The following is a 16,859-nucleotide window of genomic DNA, read 5'->3' on the forward strand; positions in this document are numbered from 1 at the left end:
ATTACCATAATTGAAATTGAGGTTAAAGGGGTTAAGCATTTTAACTTTTTAATAAAAATAGTATACTTTTAAATATCGCAAAGGGCCTACTGGATACAAAAATGTTATAATCAACCTGAAGATCCTCAGCACATTCTGACTTTTGTATACTTAGCTATGAATATGCTTGTTATGCAAATGTTTGATGTTTGTAATCTTTCCACGTAGGAATAGATAGGCTATATTAATACTATCACTAGGAAAACCATTCAGAACAGATACCTTACCAATGCCAGTCCAACATAGTTAATTTTCTATCTAAAGTAAACTGTATTTTCCTTTAACACACACTGAAAGAACACTTATGGCACACCCTATTTTACCCAGTAAAGATTAAATGTGTAGCTTTATTTTTATGTTTTTGACTGTGTTAATAAATATTTAGAGAGAAACAATACTAAACTGCAAAATTTCAGAAGCTTTTTTTTTTTTTTTTTTTTGAGATGAAGTCTCACTCTTGTCCCCTAGGCTGGAGTGCAATGGCGTGATCTCGGCTCACTGCAACCTCCGCCTCCTGGGTTCAGACGATTCTCCTGCCTCAGCCTCCTGAGTAGCTGGGATTACAGGTGCCTGCTACCACGTTCAGCTAATTTTTGTTTTTTTCAGTAGAGACAGGGTTTCAGCATGTTGACTAGGCTGGTCTCGATCTCCTGGCCTCAGGTGATCTGCCCACCTCGGCCTCCCAAAGTGCTGGGATTACAGGTGTCAGCCACCGTGCCCTGCCCAGAAGCTTAACATAATACAGATTTTTGTTTCACTCACCTAGAAATTCCGTGTAGGTATTTCTGGTTGGAGTTGAGAAGGACTTCTGTTCCATGCAGTCATTCATGGAGTCATTTGATAGAGGCACTTTCATCTATGACAATGGCTTTCAAAGTCACCCTGGGTGTCAAAAAACAACTGGTAAGCTGATGAGAGAGACTGTGGGAAGACATAGTTTGTTTTGTCTTCTCCACAAAATGACAAATTACTTTTACCATCATTCAATTAGCAAGAATTAGTCTTACGGCCTCATTTAAGCCCTGTTTGTACATCCTTGGGGAAACTGCTTAACCTTTATAAATTTCAGTTTTCCTATTGGTAAAATGGGGATAACAAAGTAATGAGCTCACATGGTAATTTTGGAGATCAAATACTATATATAAAACAGTTAGTATTTGACTCATACTAAGGACTTAATAAACAATACTCTCATCATTATTATCATTTTTTAATATTAGAAAAGACAGTCAACTAGACATATATTAGAAAACTATTTTAATTACATGTAATTACATTTAATAATTTTTAAAATAATCCCTATAAACAGGAAAAAAAAATACCTACCAAAAAGAATAAGTCTAGTTTCTGACCTCTCTATAGTACAAAGTATCAGAAAAAAAATGAAGATTAAAAAAATGTTATGGCCAACAATGTGATCACTAGACTAATGTATAAGGCAATAAGAATACATATTTACGTGTATAGATACATGGAAAATATAGTACTTATGCTTCATTTAGAAAAACAAAAAGATACATTCTAAAAAGCTGAACTCAAGAATGAAGAAGACATTGGCTAAAAGGGATGGTGATGACTTCTAACTTTCTGAGTTAAGTTAAAAAATTATTATAAATATCAGTAAAAATAATTTAAGATGTTAAGAATAATTATTGAAAGGTAATATGTGTGTTGTGAAATTAATGAAATTACATGTGAAGCATGAGATTATCTAAATAAAGGAGAAAACTGAAGAAAGATACAATGAACAGTGGAGTGACAAGCAGGGACAAGAACAGAATATTGAGTTTTTTAAGTCTGCATATGGTAGAAAGTAGGGTGGCATGATGAGAGTCAAGCTTTCAAAAACAAACAACAAACAAATAAACAAAAAAACACTCCGGAGGCATTTGGTGAATGGACTCAGGAAATTTAAGAATGGATCTGGGATCTGGGGAGTCCAGGTGGTTTGCTTATGGTGTTTGACATTATAGCAGAAAGAAGTGGACACATTAGAGAATATTTAGGCTTTGGGAATGGTAGAGCTCTGTAATGAATTGGGCAAGTGGATGGGGAAGAAAGATGGGAAGGGTGGCATAGTGTCTGGCTGTGGTACTAGGTAGTGGGTAGTGATGCTATTCAATAATACTGAGGTTGAAGACTTATAGAACAAAATTTAAGATTAGTTTGTGACAAGATGAATTTGAACAACTTTGGGACATGCAAGTGGAGATATTACATAGAAAACTGAATACAAGGACCAAAGATTCAAAGGAGCTATTTGAAGTAAAAATTTTAATGCATAGTCATATAGGTGGTATAACTGAAGCTCAAGACAAAGTTTCTCAACCTTGGAACGCTGACATTGTGGCCGAATAATTTTTTATTGTACAGGGTGATACAGTGTATTGCAGAATGTTTAGAGCATCCCTAACCTTCACTCACAGATGTCAGTAGCAACCCCTGAGTCATGATAACCAAAAATGTCTGCAGCTTTACCAAATATTCCACAGGGGTGCAAAACCACACCTTTTTGAGAAACACTCATTAAATGATAGTAAGTAGGAAGAGAATGCAGAGTAATAAGAAAACCATATAACCCTACTGAGACAAGAAACCTTAAATTTAATTTGGCTCCAATATATATGGCTCAAATAATTTTCTTTAATTGGAATAATTGTCATGGATATAAAAGTGGGTAACAAGAACAGGAACGCAACATTATTTTTCAGTACTATTTTGAGACTTTCAGTTAAAGTAGGATCCAGGGTAGACGGAGAAGTAAAGCCAAAAAAGTTAGAGATTTCCCAGTGGTTTAAGATGAAGTTTACTGGAAACAAAAGAATTTTAAAAGGTATGAAGTATTTGTAAATTCCAGTTTGAAAGCGGTGGGGTGTATCTACTTATACAGGTGGTTAATCCTGCATATCCTTGAATAAGCTTAACTGAGAGACCATGTTCTTGCTGATTACATTTTCGGAAAAAGCAGAGCTGGTCCGTACCTCTACTATACATGTGGACATTAATCAGGCCAGAATCTTTTTCACTGGAATTTTTGCTCCTGTTACTGGCAATGAACTCTAGTGGCTTCATGGCAAGTCTTAGTATCTTTGAAGATTGATAGACTATTAGGACTTTGTTGAACCCTGTAAGGTAACATTACTAGTTACATGCTACTATAAACATTATTAGTTACATGCTACTGTTAACAGTATTTTAAATACCTAATTTTTATTCATTGATTTATATAAATTTAGATTACATATATTAGAAATATAATTTGCACTGTTGGTCTGATTATTTTGTTGGTAAGCAAATAATTGCTTTATGTTGTTGATAAGCAAAATAATTTATTCCCTGAAACATACATAAATATATAATCATTTTACAAAATGAAACCTGTGGAACCTGAGGTGAAGTTAAATTACACATCATTTGCTTCCTCTTTTATTAAAGTTATTTACTTAATTTGCAAAATTTCAATTGATGTTGTTTTCTAAAGTACTTACATTTAAGTTTCACTTGAATATTTTGAATCTACATTGCTTTGATATTACAGTTTCTTTTATTTGCAATACTGAGTATAGCAAGTTGTGCTTTGCCTGTAACTGCCAGCTCCTTTGAAAGTGAGAGTGAAAAAAATAGAAATCTCTTTTAAAACAATTTAAAGATGCCTTTTTTTCTCTTAATGACCAGAAATATCTAAAATTCTGGTTTCTAAAACTGTGCCATTTTGAAATTTCCCTGGCGGATAGCACTGCTCTGCTGTATTACATGTGGTTAATGTTAGTCACATCCTTGATGTAACATAACACAAGCTGGCTAAGGTAATCCAATGTGACATATGACAGCATTGTGAGCCAGTCTGGGATATGTGAAAATATGCCATCTTTCAAAGACCATGGACAGATAGCATGGTTAGTCAAGATTATGAACACTGTTGCATTCATTTCAAACAACAACATAGTCAAGGTTCTGTAATAATTAAAGGGTAATTTCCAACATGGTCGATTCTAACAAACGCTAAAATGCTAACAAGAGTACTTTTTCCTTTTTTCTTGCTGCTGAGTTTATATTTGAAGCCACTAGATTAAATTGTAAGAAAAACAACTACTAAGATGTAATTATACGTTGTTTTAGGTATGAGAATGAGTGAAAATTTATAAGACAATGCAAGGAGGCGTGAACAATGTCTAGTAATTTATAAAGAGGCAACAGGTAGGCAGTTGGTACCCAGTTATTTCCATTTGCCAAAAGCACTCAGGTTGAATCAAGTATATTACCATTAGATGAATACAATCTAGAAACATGAGCACCCAGGCGAAAATCTATATTTTCTACATGTGTTGTTGAGTTTCCCTGTAAAAGTCTTTCTGTCTTCAACCTAATTTATTGTGCAGGCTGTGGAAAATCTGAAAACCATGTTTTCTTCTAGGATTACTTCATGATCAGCTTCTTTGGTTTTAAATTTGTTGCACATTTGCTTAAGCAGAAAATACTACCATTAATAATTGCTGATGAATAGTGATGAGTTACAGAAATGAAAATAACCTGGACACTAAATTCGATAGAGGATGGAAGAGGAAATTGAACATAATATGAACATCTTAAAATGAAAAGGTAAAACTGAACTACAGGGTAAAGAGTCAGTGGAGCTGTCTTTTTGTGAGATTTACAACTGCAAGTCATAATATGCTAGTGCCTTGTTATGTTTTAAAACACCCTAATTTTATTAAAAAAAAAACTTTTTTCTCTCTCCATGTAAGTCAGAATCATTAAGTAATACCTGTGCTAATCTATTAATAAAATGATTTAAATAAATATGGAAAATAATTTATTTTCTTGCAAATTAAAAAGTATATACCTCATGCATATATAAAAGGATAGGTAAGTATATTTTAATATTGGTTTTCATATAAAATTTGTTTAAAATATTACATTGAAGTTTACTGAACTGCTGAGGTGACAAAGAATATAGGAAGAAAATGCTGGCATTTTAAATTTTAGGCACAATAAAAACATTCATAACACTGTAATATTAATCTTCTAGTTTAGAGTAATATTTTTCTATTGTTTTCTCATTTGAACCTCAAAAGTACATTGCATATTATGAAGAGAGATTGTTTTGTCTACTTAATGGAAATAAAAATTAATGAAATCCAACCTTGATCCAGTCTTTGAACTTCAAGTCTACTACCTTTCTTTCTGTGATTTTCATAAAATTAGAAGTTTGTTGAAGTGACTCAAGACATAATGAGTGATGCCAAAATTTAATGTAAAGACAAATAACTTAATGTTAAATGAAGAATGGATCTGCCATCCTGATGTTATGCTTTAACATGCTAAAAGTGCACACAGATATTATCTCTCAATTCTGGTTGATAATTAGATTAAAACATGGTTGTAGCTAAAACTTTGTAATATTTTATAGTTAATGCTATAGGGTGTGTTAGAATAGAAACATAATAATACAAGAGAAATCCAGTATAGAAGACCTGATACTTTTGATTGAGCAGATACAAGAAAAGTAAATATTCCCAAAGGGCCAGGCGTGGTGACTCATGCCTGTAAGCCCAGCACTTTGGGAGGTCGAGGCAGACAGATCACTCGAGGTCAGGAGTTCGAGACCATTCTGGCCAATATGGTGAAACCCTGTCTGTACTAAAAAAATAAAATACATAAATAAATAAAATCAGCCAGGCGTGGTGGCACAGGCCTGTAGTCCCACCTACTCAGGAGGCTGAGGCAGGAGAATCACTTGACTCGAAAGGCGGAGGTTGCAGTGAGCTGAGACTGCACCACTGCACTCCAGCCTGAGTGACAGAACAAGACTCCATCTCAAAAACAAATATATATATATAGCCAAAGTTACTGATTTGATAAAACAATATACAAAGTCCTTTAGAAAAACAAAGCAAAATAAAACAAGCTTGCCTCTTTTGAAGAAACTAAAGGTAAAATTATATAAACTGAGGCCAGGCTCAGTGGCTCAGCACTTTGGGAGGGCGAGGCAGGCAGATCATTTGAACCTCAGGATTTGAGACCAGTGTGAGCACCATGGTGAAAACCAGTCTCTACAAAAAATACAAAAATTAGCTGAGTGTGGTGGTGTTCACCTGTAGTCCCAGCTACTCAGGAGGTTGAAGTGGGAAGATCACTTAAGCCCAGGAGGTCGAGGAGAAGTGAGCTGAGGTGACGCCACTGCACTCCAGCCTGGGTGACAGAGTGACAACCTGTCCCAAAAACAAAAAAGAACAAAACAATATATTAATATATAAACTGAGGAAAATCAAGGTGGAAGGTGAAGCATATTTGTTTTTTCTCTGTGTTGGTTTCAAGAGTGTTGTTTGAATATTTTGTGGAACTGGTTATCCATGACTCTGCAATTTCTTCTAGAGATGTTACCTCACTTAACAGAAGGGATAGGATACTAGGGAAAAAAAAGTTAATCTTTGTTAGACGCCTGCTATGACAACAGTTTTTCATGCATTATTGATTATCGAAGAAAGCATGTGAATGGATATTATTATCCCATTATAAATGCCAAGAACTGAGGCTTACAGAGGTTGTGACTTGTTCATGGTAATATAGCAAATAAGTGGCAGAGTAGGGATTTGTACCCAAGTATGGAGTTAAGATTTGAATACTAAAAATAATGAAAATATGTATATTAACCTTGGAAGAAATATAATAATATTTCTTCCAAGAAATATTCCGGATAATAAGTAAATAACAGATAATAAGTAATAACAGAGATATTATTTATAATATATATATAATATTCCAGATAATAAGTAAATAACAGAGAATAGAATAGAATAGAACAGAACAGAATAGAATAGAATAGATAAAAGAACAAAGAAGTTTTTCAAACTAGTGGTCTAGCATTTGTACAGGCCTACGAGGAAAAATTGTGTGAATCAGTGGAATAATGGAAAATTCTGTTTGGTATTTAGTTGAATTATACAAATAAGGAATCTTTCAGATAATGAGTTGGCATGCATTTTGACCTCCTGAAATACTGTAAGGTAGAACATGGCAGATGGAGCCAGACACCTGCATTCATTTCCTTGCTGTCTAGTTTACTAACTGTGCTACTTTGTGCAACTTACTTTGTTCCTCCAATCCTTAATGCACTCCTCTACTAAATGAGTATTAATGTTACTTACCTGTGTTCTGTTAAGGTGTTTGTGGCCAAAAACATTGCCAAAATCTGAGAGGCTTACAACAACAAAGGTCCATTTATTGGTTGGATTGCAGATCCTTTTCAAGTCAGCTAAAGTTCTGCTCCCTGTTTTCTTCCTTCTGGCAGAAGAAGCCACCCCTTCTGGGATGTGTTGATCTTATGGCAGAGGGAGAAGAGAGATGCAGGAGCCAATTATACGGTAGCTCTGAAAGGGTTTGCTTAAATGGGTCATGCATCACTCTCACTCACTTTTAAATGGCAGGAGGAAGTCACACACCCAAGCCTCACCTGGAGGAAGGTATCATCACCTCACAGGAAAAGGCAGAGGATAACTGGAAAAATACTATCACCTACCACAACATCCACAGGATTATCATATGATTAAATGAGATGAAAAAGTAAAGCTCCCAGCAGGGTTTTAGGCACATAATACGTGCTCTAGAAATTGTATTTCACTTTCATTCTATGGGATCCAGAGTTAGGCTAAACAAAGACCAAGCTCATGAAGAATTACAGCCACATATAACAATTTTCCAGTGTCTGTTTTGTTTGCAACCTTTATTATAATAATTGATAGTTAAAAGAATGAAAGTCATATTTCAAAAATCACAGTAACAGAAAGATTTTAATCCTCTAATGCAATTGTCAATAAAGAATTGACAAATTAAGACCTGATTTTTAAAAGTGCATTCTTAATTTTTTAGGCATTCTTAATTTCTTAGAAACTTTAATTGAGATATATATATATCTCTCTCAATTAAATGGGCATCATTAACAAAATAATAAAGCAAAGCTTCCATTGGAAGGTAGCATGTGGGATACCCAATGAAAATAAATTTTGGTTGAGATTGAATTCCAGTAAGAAATTTATCAGGGATTTTGCAAACTTTAGGACTAGAGGAAAAATTCCCTATTGAATGTTTCTGAAAAGGTCTCTTTTCTGTGTCATGTGGTCAAAGAATTTTGTATGAGTAATGAATTTGGTCTTGTAGATTTTTGGATAAATCCTTAAGAAAAAAGCCAACAAGTCTTGCCTTCCCTCTGTGAGATCAAAGACACCACTGTGTTTTTGGTATGAAAAAGGTTTCCCCATGGTTGCCAAAAATATGCTGTTTCCCCATCAGCTGTGTAGTGGCCATGAAATGATTGACGGCCGTTGCAGTTTCTCCAGGGTGGTTCAATTTCAAGTTGAAGGTAGTGCTGAATTTGAAAAGTATTTTGAGTCCCTTTTGAATAAAAATTGCAACAGGGCAAAAATACTTCTTCCTTTCAGCTGACAGTCAATGACACCCACTTAGTAAGGTGTTACTGTGGTACGAAGTGGCCCTTTGTGAATACATGGGATAAATTTCCATCTATGCAAGGCCAAAGTACTCAGTTGTGATGATTTACCTTTTTTTCCATAATAAAATGTAATAGAGAACAAATAATTTGAGATGAAGACTGAATTCTTTAAATGCTTTCACAGAAACAAATTTTTGAAAAATTTCTTGTGAGAAAAAATTATAACAATGTTATTGATACATAATTATTGTAAACTCTTTAAATAATAAAAATCTGTTATCACATGATTTTAGAGGTACTAAAGTTTGAAACATATACTCTCTAAATATAATAAATTATCAGAAAACTCTGGCATACAATGAATAATGACAAAAGGGTGTTAGTCGTATCCTATCAAGGAATCTCACAATATATAAACCCCACTTTGATATCACATATGTGAGAAAAATTTTGAGAATCCATTTGCTTGTAGTTTAGCATACTTTTTAAAAACTTCAGTATATCCACTACGTTACAAAATTTAAAACTTAAAAATAAATTGGTAAAAAATAAATGTTAACAAAAATTGATTAAAATTCCTCTCAGTTCTTTGTGGGAGAAAGGAAGGATGTACAAATCATTAAGTCTTTCTGTAAAGAGCATGCCCTTTGAGCTGCTTAATGTATACGAGAATGGAGAGTCCAGTTGACTTAAAAAAAAATTCCAGAAAACATCCTCTTTTAGGAACTACCTGGTTTTTACACGAGTGTTTACAACCTTGAGATTTGTAGTATTCCTTAGCTTTCCCTTGAATCTCAGGTCCAAATCAATGAAGCAATGTGAAATAAAACACTTAGGCACTTTATGATCCAAATCATAAACTAAGGATATGAGATCTTGAATGATTAGAACTAATTGGTGACTGCAAACAGATCAAATTCACCAGAAAGCTGCATGACTTTTTCTTTAGTTCATAGGCACTGTTTAAGATCAGAGGTTAAAAAAAAAGGTTGCATGTTGTGTTAATTGATTCAGGAATATGTTTTCTGCTCACTTTTGATGCTATAAAATGAAATGGAACAGTCTGGAATGCAAACTGAAACAAGGGGTTACATGGGTGTGGCAGCTTCACAGCCTACACTCGTTTGTTGTTTGCCGGTAAGCATTCATTTGTTCAACCTCTGATATTTGGGCCTTGTTCCAAGAGTATTTTTGAGAAAACATAAAAGTTCTGTGTGAAGTGGATGAAGTACTCTTTTAACTTTTGAGTATTCATTGTCTCAAATATTTATATATTCTATTAATTCTATTTCACCCATTTTTTTCCAAGTTACTCTTCAATGTCTCCATTTCAATTTGAATGTATCTAGTTCTAAATATTCTGCAGCCTACAGGGGACACTTATGTCTATATTCTGCAATGTCTTGTTACTTTTTAAAGTCTATTATATACAGATAATTCATTTTAATTATTTTATTAAACAAAATAGCAAATTTTTTAAGTGAAATTTTTGAAGACATTAAAAAACCCACAGTAAATCTCAAAGTCCATTTAAGTAATTATAATGTGATTGACAAATGATGCTGCCTATAGTAATAATGTAGGTATATATGTACACATGCATCTTTTTCAAAAGTGAAAATTTGATAGACATCTTCTTTCTTCTAATTCCTGCTTTGCAAATATCCTGGATCTGAAAACAAGCTTATACTTTATACCAGAATGATCTGAAACAGAGAAAAAAGCCATGCTCTTTGGCAGAAATATGTGAAGTGAACTTAAATTGTTAGATTTTTGAAATATTTGAATGATGGTTATCTATGGTGGGTCTCTTCTGATATTTGAGCTTTTCTTATTACTGCTTGAATCATTATCAAGAAATTCATTTTTTCAAGACTTCTCTAAATTGGGAAGCTTTCAATCAGTTTTGCACCTATTATGAAATTAAATTATTCCATTGACAACAACCAAAATTAATAAACTAGAGGCTTTTACTGTTAACTGTGTATTTATCTTTAGACTAATGCTATTATTTGAGAGTTAGATGTTAATAAAATCTATGCAGTATTAGTGAAATAACTTATTAACAAGTTTAGAATATGCTAAAGTGAAACTCAACCCGTTTTATGTTTACATTCCTAAAGCTTTGATTAAATCCTAATACATATCATCCAGCTGCACTGAATTCATCTGATGCAAACACTTGATAATTGTTCACCTTATACCCTTATCATCTATACACATTCTCTAGCACTCTCTCTTTGAAAAAATAAACTCAAATACCAAAGTAAAAAAAAAAAATTAAACAGCAGTCTGAACTCCGATTTCAAAAATAGCAATCTCTGAAAATAAAAACAGAAACCTCTAAAATAATGTTTTATTTATCACATACAAACATGTTTTCCTAAGAATTACTTCCAGTATGGGCCACCATATGGAAGTAGAAAGCCATTATAGGAATGAACTAAGATGGTTTGTATCACCTGCATAACTTGTTTTGTTCTATGCCTTCAGGGTTCAAAACCCACTTCCCATATTTTTTTCCTTTCTTTAAAAATAATGTACATCAGTTTAATTTATCCCAGGTCCTGACAGAAGGATCAGATTTTAAGCATTTAATGCTGTGGTTTCAAATCCAATTTCTCAGTGTTCATCATTTCAAAAGTGGCAGAATTCAGTTTTTGAAAAAGTTCAAGAACGTGGGGAGGATTGGCATACTTTCTAAAGTTCCACATTGATGTTAAAGGAAGCTCTGTATGGGAGAGAGCAGTTTGGTCCGAATTTTTCTGTAGTGCTCCAGGAAATATTAAACCCTCCACCTTCTTCAGCAAGAGCCTCTTCTTATTGGTGTCAACCTATGAATACTTTTTAAACTCATAAAGCATATTGAATACATAATCTATTACAGGTTTTCTGAACTAGGGCACTGAGTGGTTGATATATTTTCCTAAATGGAGGGCATCGATATATCTGTTTAAGGCTTGATTCCACTGAATGTGTTTGGAAACAACTTTCCCTGAAACCAAGGGGATTTTTATCCATTCAGAAACTAAAGCACTAGACCCTTGCACAGTAAATTCATTGTAGGCTTTCTTTATGGGTGGTGGGGGAATCTCTAAAGGTCAGGAGTCCAGATTGCTTCAAATAAACATCCAGAATCTCAGATGCTTTTTTGAAACAAGCCCAAGTTTATCTGAACCTCTTTCTCTGGTTTGGAAATCAGACTGAAAATGTCACAGAAACAGATTTTCTTGTGAGATCTCAGAATGTTGTGGTTTAAGTAAAGTAATAAACAAAGTTGAAAAATGAAAGGCAAAATTGGCTCAAACTCACCTGGTTTCATTCTGTTAGATGCCTGAAACTGAGTGGCACTGTGCAATCTTTAAAACAGAAAAAATAAAAACAAAACAAAAACAGAGTTTGGCTGTAGGTTAGCCTAAAATCATCAAACATTTCTCCTGAGGAGGTTTAAGAGAAACTTTTGCCACTCCATCATGCGCTGTCCTTATGTTGCAATGTTTCATTTATCCCCCTCTCCATCTTCAATTTGAGAGACTTCAGAACTGGTCTTCTGTTTTTAAACTGTCAATAAGGAATAACTCTTTGACCTTTTGAAGTGGAATACGTTCCTTTTTATTTATGGGTGTGATTGCCTTGAAATGCATGTTTTAGTATTTATGTGGTATATATATAACGTTAAAAAATAAAGTAGAATTTTTTTTGAATAGCTACTATTGAATACCAGGGATGAGTTAAAACTTCTCCACATATCGTATTATTTAATCCTCACAGCAAAACCATTAAGCAGGTATTTTTATCTCCATTTAATAAATGATATAAAAGCAGTTTATGAAGATACAGTAATATTCTTAATTGTACAGCTGTGATACTTAACAGCAAGTAAGTAGAGGCAGGATTGAAGCTGAGGATGGCTGACTTCAAAGACCATACATTTTACTACTAATTTATGTAGTTTCCCAAAAGCTGCTTTTAAAATCCATTTAATATGTCTAATAGCTTTAGCCCTACCTATTACAAATTATGGGTTACATATCTAATACACTAGCGGAAAAGTTCATTTCTGAAAAGGTCTCTTTTCTGTGTCATGTGGTCAAAGAGTTTTATATGAGTAATGGATTTGGTCTTGTAGACTTTTGGATAAATCCTTAAGAAAAAAGCCAACTGTGTATTTTCAACACACTGAAAAGCAGTGTATTAGATATATAGCTGAAATTGTTGTAATGATAATGCCTTAGATTTATAAGCACTCTACAGAATCCAAATCCTTTTGTATTTGTTTTCTCATTCTAATCCTTCTAACAAACTAGAAAGTAGGCAAATAAGGCATCTGGATCCAACGACTGGGGAAAACTGAGGCTTCATGAAATTAAGAGATTTTTCCAAAGTCATGAAACGAAAATAAATCCAGAAGAAACGGCAAATAGAATGTTTTACCTATGTAAATTGCTCTTTGCAAATCAACACTTCAAAATTCCACTCTGCGGTCGCCTTTTAATGTGTTATTTTCTCAGTCGCTTCTTTTCAATTACGCTCACTTTTCTCCACAGTACTTTCGCATATTTCAGCTTTTTATATATACTGTGCTCCTGATAGAAAGTGCTCTGCACTAACTGATAAAATCCAAACTACTTTTGCAAAGCCTGAAAAGGTCTAGACACATGATACCAATGCTATTCTTGGGCTACCCATTTAAGTTATGTATCAAGTCTAAATTTAATCAAGGCCACATTTTATTTATACATTTCATGCATTAAACTCATTTAAACTTTTAGTCAGATTTCATTAGAAGAAATACTACCGTGTACATCATGCAGTAGTAAAGCTAATGTGCTTCAAGAATTTGAAAGGAGTTGGAGATCGGGGGTCTGATTTCAAAATTTCTTTTTCTTTCTCTCCTTAGTGCTTGCAGCAGGTCTTGAGCAGCACACAGTTTGTTTCCTAGGACACTAATACAGTCAGCATGCTCTGTACAAATGTGTAAACACAGACATTCCCTGTAATCAGGGAGGTTGGTGTCTTAAGGCAAGATTATGTTTTTTTAGGAAATGCAATTTATGTTCAGGATTAAATTTCTCTTGCAGACTGATAACGTCTGAGGTTCAGGGAGATGATAATAAGTGTTGTGTCCTAAACTGCCTGCCCTGAATCTGAAGCCTTGAATTAGTCTTCCTGTATAGCCCTCATTCTTATGACCTCAAATTATGTAGTTCTTCATGTCTTAGAAAGATGAGAGAAGTAAATAATATAAAAAGACAAAATACACTTTAAAAAATGTAAAGCATCTATAAACCTCATGGTGGTTACAAGGAAATACAGAGACATAAGGAAAAAATACAGATGACACCATGGCTAACAAACTTCTTCACAATTCAGGAAATTTAAATTTATGTCTGGTACTTTGGTATTCATGAAATTGAGATGGGGATGGGCAGAAAGTTAGACAATATTCTTATAATCGCTTTAGTCTTCTCATGGAATGATCCTAACACTATAAAAACAACTTAAACACATAACAAATATTCTCTCTTTCTAAATAGTAGTTGAAATAAATCCAACCAGAATACCAAGAAAACCTTCTCTATAAATCCTTTCATCACAAAACTGCTCTATTTCTTTTCCAAACCAGAAAAAAAAGTTTTCAGAAGTTAAAAGGGCAGTTTTTATGCCAAAACCACAATTTTTTTGACCTAATATTGAATTCTTAAATTTTTTTCCTTTCTTTTTCTTTTTTTCTTTTCTTTCTCTTTCCTTTCCTTCTTTCCTTCTTTCTTTTTCTTTCTTTATTTTTTCTTTTTTCTCTTTCTCTTGCTTTCTTTCTTCTCTCATCTTCCTCCTCTTCCTGTCATTGTCTTCCTTCTTCTTTTCTTTATTTTTCTTTTTCTTTTAACCTTCAGAGGCAGAGATCTGCGGTTACTACCAACTCCTTTTTACACAGGGAATGCAGATCATACGAAAGAAAAACGTGGCCTTGATCAGACAGCGGAGTTTTTTTTAATCTTAAAAAAAATCTATTTTATCCAAATGAATTGAGTACTCAGAAGTGGAACTTTTCAGACCACAAGGAAGACTGGCATGCTTTTTTTAAATCATGGTAACAGGTACTGACTGCATGGGGAGAGGCCATACCACAGAAACCTCAATCTGCTTGAGCCGTGACTCTGAGAGCTGGAGTACCACTGGACAGGGTGAGGGGAGCGTTTGCTTGTTTACTCAGAAATATTTTCTAAATTACCTGTTTGTGTTATTTAGGAGGGCAGGATTGGGGAATGCCGCTTTGACCTGATTTTTACAGAATAAACTCATTGCATAGCATTATAATAATCAGAATAACTAGATAGGCTCTTTTAGGCAAGGTTGGGCAAACTTCCTATATTCTGACTCCTCTTGTTTTCTTCCCAAACATTTGAAAGAAAACACATTACAGTTTACAAAAAAATCCCTCATTCCCCCTTGTGTTGGTTCCACCTCCCCTAAAAATAGAATTTTATGATGCTCAATCTAATTTATTTTCAAGACCATTTATTTAATAAGAAGAATGTTCTCCTGGCCTGAGATGCAATATAAATGAGTATGTATTTTTTTCATAGAGTTAATGTTTACGGCAGAGGGCTAAAGCATTGAAAATAAGGAACTGAAATGGAAACTCTGACATCACTTTAACGGCAGTCCTGCTGCCTTACTGGGGAGAAAAATATTAGCTCTTGTCTAACTTACTTTTCCATAAGGTGTAAAAAGCACCCTGTACAGAGGGAGTATATGAAACCCATAGCTAGTCTGATTGCTTGCATGCTATTCATATACACGCCCGTTGTAAGCTGGCACTGGGTGAACCCGCTGATTCTAACCATATGGCTGCCTGCAGAAGTGCACTGAAGAGTTTCCTCTAGGGTGCCCGAACAGTGTCCTACTGGCTTCCTAGGCTGCAGGAAAAAATGAAAAAAAAAAAGTAATTTTCCCATTATGAGATTTCATCCAGATGTTCATGAGGTCATACATTAAATAATGAGACTTTAAAGAACATTACTATTTTAAAGAATTGCAAACTGTATGCATTTCTCCACTGGGTGGCGCTCAAAGTCCATAATCATGAAGACAACTAAAAGACCCCGGAAACTAAAAGACCCGGAAACTGAAAATCTAATTTAAAAAATATCACTTAAGGGTTAATTAATTCAGAACTACTATTCTTCTAATCAGATTACCAGTTTATAGTGCTTCATGTCAGTCAGACCGTGCTGGTTCTGCCTGTTGGTAGACAATTTTGCATTACAGAGAGCTGTAGAAACTTTTGAGCTATTGAAAGATTTTATCTACACTGGTAAACCTATATTTTTTTGGAATAATTATCAGGAATAAAATATTTTCTACCACTATGTATTCAATCGTCCACTGACCACAATAATTTCTCTACAACCAGGTTTTTTGTTTTTTTTTTTTTTTTTTTGCATAATTTTACACAGCTTTTGAAGAAGGTATTTCTTGTCCCAAATCTTTCAAAATTCCAGAAAGGTATCATTTCGCTTAATAGTATTCTTTGGTTATGGCCTGTTATTAACAACCCCTATAAACTATTCTGATTATTTCTGGAACCGGAGTCTATACAGCTATATAGGACATTCATTTCAGTTTAATAATGCTCAGCTCTTGTGTGCTACATGAGCTATCAACCGTAAATAGAAAATCTCATGTAAAGATTTAAATTCCAGTGAGATGTAGTCAAGGTTCGTATTAGATAAATGCCTTTACTTTTAGCTTGTTGAGTTGGTTTTCCGTCTTCTTTCTTCTAGCTTTAATTTCTGTATCTTTCTCCATACCTGCATGTACAAATCCCATTTCAGGTCAGTCTTGGCTAAAAGAAAGAAGTGCACAAGTAGTATAAATAGAGCACACATTAGGGCCAAACTCTTCTGCAGGATGTAGTTATGTGCCCCATAGCCCACCACCCACCTTGTATGACCAACCAGAACCAGATATAAGTCAAACTGTGCAGTAGGTGATTTGGTTTTGCTTCATAATCATCTCCTCTTTCCCTGACCTTATCTCCATATTACATGTAGTAATGGGCAAACCCTGGTGCTTTCCTTTACCTCTCATGTCCTCAAGGGCTTTCCAGGTATAGCCGACAGTTGCCACATCACACAGACCTTGAGTTTCTGATAGGACTGTTGGTCAGTGTCAGACCCTGCTCGTGAAGGCTGTGAGGCAGCTGGCATTTGCTAAAGGCAGTTGATCTATGAAGTTGTTCTGCCGGCCAAAAAATAAACGATTCTGAGCACTACAATGGAGGAGATCCAGTCACCTGGCTGCAGAGTTCATACCTCACTAAGGGCTTGCTTTTCTTCTGCTTTTACTTAAAGATTAATGTAGGATG

General features: G+C 34.3%; 1 long non-coding RNA gene across 1 annotated transcript in view; it reads left to right on the forward strand.

Annotated features, from left to right (window-relative positions):
* Positions 1-16,859, forward strand: part of LOC129049414 (uncharacterized) — a 157,372-nt gene that overhangs the window by 67,917 nt on the left and 72,596 nt on the right. The window contains exon 5 of the long non-coding RNA XR_008512466.1: positions 14,587-14,673. This is a non-coding gene — a long non-coding RNA (uncharacterized LOC129049414). The remainder of the gene's footprint in view (positions 1-14,586; positions 14,674-16,859) is intronic.

The sequence above is a fragment of the Pongo abelii genome, chromosome 10 (genome assembly GCF_028885655.2).
Source record: "Pongo abelii isolate AG06213 chromosome 10, NHGRI_mPonAbe1-v2.0_pri, whole genome shotgun sequence".
NCBI lineage: Eukaryota > Metazoa > Chordata > Mammalia > Primates > Hominidae > Pongo > Pongo abelii.